Consider the following 7,225-nt stretch of genomic DNA (forward strand, 5'->3'; position numbering starts at 1 on the left):
TCTCTCATTATACTATCGTTTGAGGATCGAATGATTACATCGATCTCTTATTTATATCTGATATTTGCCATGTATCACACTGTACTGACTATAATGGTCAATAATTAGTCTCGACTTGGCCCAGTGTCCAAATTACTTTTCACCTGTTCCTGTGTCCAAGAACGTTTTGACCTTCCCCTTTGTCCAAATAACTTTGACCTTGCCCTGTCTCAAGAGAAATTTTGACCTTTAATGGAAAGAATGTTTTCCCCACTTATTATTTATGTAAATTGTTTTGTGTAAAGAATTATTTAGGTCAGTTGATTTCCTCATGTCTCAATTATTGGTGGGACAGCACTCAGATTGATTGATCGATCGGTCGAGAGAGAGAGATTTATTACGGCCTACGTTTGCGGATGTGACATTCTTTGCGATTTCGATGGTTACATCGCTAGTGTGCAAAGGTATAAGGTTCGAACTGCAAGAGGAAGTCAGAATTCTGTAGCATATTTGTTTTTGTTTTTTTTTAGAAATCATACAACACTCAGTATATAAAATTACTCTTTAAATGATATATTCTAAATATAGATAAACATATAAAATTTTGATACTCATACAAAGCTGACCAACCTCATACGGTTCTGAAATTGATGTCTTTTTAAATTATGGCGTAAATACATCGAAAGATATTCAAAATATACTAACAGTAATAATAATACTAAAATCATTTGGTCATAATGAAAAATGATTAAAAGCTTTACCTTAAATACTGAAATATCACGTTTTGTAACATTAACCCCTGGAGGTTTTTGTCGTTTTCGCCTGAAATTCGAGTAGGAAACACATTATGAAAGCTGTTTCTGAATACATCCTAAGACATCAACTTCCAGGTGATTTTCCAATAATCTAATGCCTAGTTGTGTTAGAAACATCGTTTTGCTTTGGCTATTTGGCTCGCGTATGAGCAGATAGGTAAAAGTTGGATGATTTTTTTTTTCTTAACGGACCCATTATTTTCGAATCGAGACCACTCTTTATTCCAAATGCCCATCTTATCCTACTTTATGCAAAGGTTCATCTCTTTCTGTGTGTTGTTCATACTGGTCTGACTTAGATCTGAGATCAAAAAGTCTAAAATCCAGACACAAAATGGGACTCCAACCAAGATCGAATTTTCAGTGGATATAAACGGGTCCAAAAAAATGAGTTTTTTCCCACTGGATTTTGTAGTGCAACTAGAACTTCCAGATTATTTGGTAACATTGTAGAGGTACATCTATCTACCTTTCTATAATACCACCTACTGTAGTGTATCATGCATGACCTTAACGCTATAGAGCTCAGCAGTAGGATACTACCTCCTGCCACATTAACTCGTCGCCAGGGGTTAATGTGTAAAAGGTATTTTGTTTCTAAATTAGCTATCAAAGATCATGAAGTTGTCAGAAGTCATTTTGTAAGAATAATCGAAGACTACAATAACATTTCATAATAAAGTACAAACAACATAAAACATTACAGTTCATAGTTGATATTACAATTACAAAAAGGCATGCGTGTTATATATATATATATATATATATATATATATATATATATATATATATATATATATATATATATATATATATATATACATGCATGCATACATACAGACACACACATACACAGTTTCGATAAATGTGCACCTTTGCTTCATACAACGCCAAAGCAACAAGACACATAGTTGTAACCCTTCTTTCTGGAGTTACGGAAAGCAAGATTAGTTTTCCGGAGATTTGGAATGTTACGAGACTTGTTTTATAACGAATTCCGTTTCCCAAAATAGTGTTCCTATCAGATTTTCCTTCCACTGGTGTATGTCTTCATCCTGTCTATGTTGTGAAGGGATTTGCTGACGTAAGCTTATCGTCATGAAACTCTCTTGATTACCTAGCTTCTAGTATAGTATGAATCACTAACATTTTTCTAGAATGTGAATTTCCGTAATAATGAAATACTGCAAATTCAGATTGATTCAAAATCATAAAAAATTAAATGTTAACAATATGAATTACATTTTGTGCAAATTCTCTCAAAATACAAGCGTAACACAGGAGAATTAATTGCAATTCGACTTACAATCGATCGGATGTTTAAAGAGTAAAACTGCACGATGATATGACGTTATGCTCGTTGTAGACTGTTATACAGTACTAACAAGCTTCGTTGCAAAAGTGATTCATCGCATTCGGTTCATATAAAAAATGTTGCATAACCCTGCAAAACCCAATGGCTATTTAAGGACGAATCAGTGACCTCTCAAAAGGCATATGGACTCCAGATTTACTTCAGTCCAAATACCTTTATTGGGAGTCGTATACAGGTTCATAAACTGCCATAAAGCCCTAGGCACCATATGCATCCTTTGTGTCACTGGTTTTCAATTTGTCGGATTCTTGGGGGAATATTGTTCGACAATATGTATCCTCTTCTTTGACCATGAGAATTGCCGCCCATTTGCCTTCCATCCAACGTATATGTTCGTGTTTTTATCAGGCACCACTAATGTCCAGTCAAATGTTCCAATTGTATGAACTCATTTATGACTTTGTTAAAGACGATGCATTAACAATCAGTCCTCATTCCAACAGGAATAGAGATTTCAAATTTACAACACCCAGAATGAGTTCATCCAAGAGAATGTGTCATCCACTCTACTAGGAGTCTGTCTGAACGGATGATGCAAAGACATTGTGATGTCGCTTCATGGACACTGTGACAGATCCTGAGGTTATTTATACAGATTGTAATACCTATTTTGTATTATAATATAGATACACAGTCTAATAATGCCCATTATACGACAATGCATTTTCAGCATTAGTCAGCGATGCAGAACCAATCCATCAACTGTCAAACAGTGTTGTCACCAGCCAAAATGATCGTTCTCGCGAGACAAGGCAAGAAACAAGCAATAAGTAACATAATTCAGGAAATATTATGAAGTATAATTAATATGATATATGCTGTTGTTATATGATCCCGTGATAGCTCAGTGGTAGAGCGGAGGACTGTAGAAAAAGTTGAAAGCTATCCTTAGGTCGCCGGTTCAAATCCGGCTCGCGGGATTTACGTTTTTCTTTGTAGTTTGTAAGCATCAAACCTGGAAATAAGGAATACTGGAATATACTGAAACAATATCAATCGATAACCGAAAATTATTAAATGGATAATTAACTTAAGGCTCTCAGGCTTTCTTAAATATGCATCCTTTGTGTCTTTGGTTCTCTAACTGTCACGTTCTTGGAAATGGTGTTAGACATGTTGTATCTTCACCTTTAATTATGAGAATTTTGTCGCCTTTTTATTTTGCATCCTGCACATATGTACATGTTTCTCTCAGCCACTGATAATGTCCAGTCAAACTTGTTCCATTATGTTGACACGTCGACAATGTGTTCTCATTTAATCAACTTTGAGACTTGTCCCGACTATCACAAAACCATCCCCACCCACCCACAACAATACAACAACGAATCTGTACAAAGTGGAGATTCCAAAAGCATCATGTGGAGGAACGACAACAGAATAATTTGACAGCTACTTAAATATAGTTTAATACAAATAAAGGAGTCCACCTCTTGAACGGCTCCCCCTGACAAGCGGCCACCCGCTTCTTACAGCCAGAATCTCTTGGCACCGACGAGTTTGTATTCAAAAATACCCTTTAAGAACGGCCACCCCTCTAACGCGATCAGCGGCCAGCATATTAGTACAAAAACGTAAAATGTTCACCTCACGAGGGGCCACATTTTTTTTCTTCCAATGTATCCAAAACCAATAATTAATTCATATCGTGACGTAAGGTAAGTAATCAGATTCACTCTGTCGTTGATGCATGTCTGCCAATCTTAAGTTTCCCTTGCTGAAAGAAGTGTTGACTAAAGTACATGTAACAGTAACACCCCACACACACACACATATAGAGATTAACCTTTTCCTTTAAAAAAATCGGGGAACAAAGACCGAAGAAATCACGTGACAACACATTTATCGCTTCCTTTTCCAAGAAGGCATTTTGTCCACTCGACAAAAGTTTCGTCTGCAAAATTAAATGGCATACAATTAGCAACATGTGAATAAATCATTAGTAAACATTAACATGTCATCACATAAACGGATACGTATTATTTTAGAAGAAAGTCGGTTATTCTACTCGATGATATCAGGTGAGGGGGGGGGGGGACTTGCCGAACAATTTTATGTGGAAACGACTCAAATAAAAAAAAAATTACGTTGAAAAGAATGGAATAAACAACATCATAACCGATAAGGAGGTTATTCAGCAGCAGTGAGAAAATGGAGCAAATGGAAAGTAAATTATGTATGTACCAAGATTTAAATGACGTTTTTGAATGGTTTTGCAATTTGCATGACAAAAATATCCGCTTGCATATAACGCCTACTCCAAGAATAAGAACAATTAATGTATATTCAGTTGAAATAAGTCGATTATCATAACAAGAAGAACATTTTAATACTTAATTTTACTTTTAAACGAAGATATTAAATGACAATATTTAATGCTTTGAAGAATGTAGCTTTCTTACTACGTACATTACATATACTTCTCACAAAAAAATGTAGTCCGTATCTGGAAATGACACCCGTCTTATAATACCACTTTCCCTGTGCAAAAGGGGTGGTCGTATAAGAAGTTATAGTTTCTATTTTGAAGCCAATGTGTCAGTCTGATGTGTGCCGTTTCGTCGTCATCGTCCTTGAATTGGTCCTAGACTTAACTGTAGTCGTCGCAGAAGTAATATTAATATATTCTAAGCGTATCGAAGAAACTATCAGTCCACTGTATTGGAACCAAAACCAATCCAAGAACTGTCAGGCATAGGCGACAGCAGACGCAGTAGTCACTCTCTATTTCCGCCAACCGAAAAAGAAACAAATAATAAAGACTGTAGTTCACGACAGTGCAATCGCCAGATCAGTGATAGCTCAGTTGGTAGAGCGGAGGACTGTAGAGAAGAAATATTGCTATCCTTAGGTCGCTGGTTCAAATCCGGCTCGCGGGATTACTTTTTGTGTTTCAGATGCAAATAATATTGACATTTGAAACGATCGATTGTACGGTCCCATCTATATTCCATTAACAAATGATGATCGAATAATATAGTATGAACAATAAAATAAAACAAACAAACAAACAAACATATATATATATATATATATATATATATATATATATATATATATATATATATATAAACTGGTGGAAAGTTTGCTTTCAGAGTTTTTTTTATTTTTACCGCTGTTGTTGTTGTTGTTGTTATTGTAGGGTTTAACGCCATTTTTCAGCACAAGATAGGCTATACATGGCGGCCAGTATTAATGGTGGAGGAAGAGCCCGGAAAAACCCCAGAAAGAACCACCGTTCCACGAGAAGCTACTGGCAAGCTTTCTCACATAACCACATTAGCCGAATCCGATATTTTTACCGCAGCTTCAGGAATCTTAGTTTGGCTTGCCAAGGTTCCAATAATCATATCTACACCTTCGCATGTTGACATAGGACACAATTAATTTTACTATATGTTCTCTACATTTTTTTCTCAGTACTGACTTTTCCACTGTGTGACAATCAATACAAATCATATGTTAATCTAAAATACCTTCAAAGATGACAGGGTTAGACAATTTCACCTCCATCGACAAAACTTCCATCCGTGATCAAATCAATGTCTCTTAAATACTGCTGCAAAGTTTTCAGGACTTTCATTCATGAATAGGACAGATACAGGCTTTAAGCTGACACCACTGTAACACAAGCACAACCAACCCAATTCCAAATGGCCGAATTTCAAAAATGCACAAAACTTAAAGTTTAATTGTGATTTTGCTAATCAAGATAAACACTTCAAATAAACTGTAATTAGATTTTAGTTCTAACACCAATCTGGAAATTACTAGAACTTAAACTTACTCTTTACCTTTCTTAGAAAATTCAATTTTAAAAAATAATACATATTTTGATATGAAAATTTAAAATTAACTTAAATTTTAATGAAAATTTCAAACCTGAAGTTGACAAATTTTGTTCTATGGCAAAGTCTCTCCATTTCTTTGTCATAAACATCAATGGTTTTCCTTATCAGATGTGAAGCAATTAAACCAAAGCTTGTCAATGAAAGGTAACACCTGAAATCTGGTAGCATCTAAATACGTAAGCTAGGTCTAACCAAGTACATGACATCATTTCCACCCATAAAGGGGAGGAGCCTTCAGATGTCAGGCTTCCAGTAGTATTGAAGAGTTGGTGAAGTAGTCTGAAACCAAGCTAGCATGCCTTCTCCTAGCTATATAAGTGAGAGAGAGAGAGGATAATTCTTGTATTTTACATGCAGTTATTGTAACTGAAACCATCAAAGGGTACAAGAAGAGGAAGAGGAAGACAACTTTTTTTTAAACCTGGATATATTCCACATAACAAAGGAGTCACATATCTGACTGATGATACTCTACCACGTTCCAGTGCTGCATCTGTTCCAGTGACCAGAAGAATTGATGCAGACAAGTTCTCTCTCATAGCGGTGACAAAGCCGACAAATGGGGGTCTCAAGTCAGTTCAGGCACCAGACTGTAATGGCACAGCTGCGTCTGCAAAAATTCTACGACCATCATCCAAAGCAAAACTGGACCTGAAAGAGATTAATTTGAATGAGTACGATGGGGCACGTATGATCTGTATGAAAAAAATGTTAAAATGTGGAATGATATCATTCATCGCCATGGCAGTCAAGTGAACATATGTGGTAGACCAGAGTTCCAAATTGCAAATGAAATAAAATGGGGACTTGGTTGGAAGCATACTATGATGTGTAAAAACTGCAGCTTTAAGTCACCAGAGTATAAGTTGTATGATGAGATAAAAACAAATAAACCTGGGCCAAATCCTGCTGCTGTAAATATGATGTTTCAAGCTGGACTACAAGATACACCAATGGAAAACACCAGGGCTAGATACTTGCTTGCAGCCACTGACATTCCGCCACCTAGCAGAACATCTATGCAAAGGGCCTCCAACCTTGTAGGCAAAGCAACTGTGGAGCTCAATGAAATAGACATGAAAGACAAGCTGAAACTAGTCAGACAAGTTAATGTTATGCGTGGTGTTCAGCAACCTGAGCAAATAAATGTTGCTTTTGATGCAAGATACAATGCCATTAGCTTTGGACATGAAAAGAAACCTGGT

The 7,225-nt window shown here is 36.1% G+C and overlaps 2 non-coding genes across 2 annotated transcripts; both read left to right on the forward strand.

Moving 5' to 3' along the window:
• The first annotated feature begins 3,002 nt into the window (after positions 1 to 3,002).
• On the forward strand, positions 3,003 to 3,089 carry Trnay-gua (transfer RNA tyrosine (anticodon GUA)). Its single transcript is given in 2 exon segments — positions 3,003 to 3,038; positions 3,054 to 3,089. It is a non-coding gene; the product is annotated as a tRNA-Tyr (tRNA).
• Positions 3,090 to 4,960: 1,871 nt separating this feature from the next.
• Trnay-gua (transfer RNA tyrosine (anticodon GUA)) lies at positions 4,961 to 5,048 on the forward strand. Its single transcript is given in 2 exon segments — positions 4,961 to 4,997; positions 5,013 to 5,048. It is a non-coding gene; the product is annotated as a tRNA-Tyr (tRNA).
• The last annotated feature ends 2,177 nt before the right edge of the window (positions 5,049 to 7,225 follow it).

This window comes from Sinohyriopsis cumingii, chromosome 3, assembly GCF_028554795.1.
Source record: "Sinohyriopsis cumingii isolate HCF-2022 chromosome 3, ASM2855479v2, whole genome shotgun sequence".
NCBI classification, from domain to species: domain Eukaryota; kingdom Metazoa; phylum Mollusca; class Bivalvia; order Unionida; family Unionidae; genus Sinohyriopsis; species Sinohyriopsis cumingii.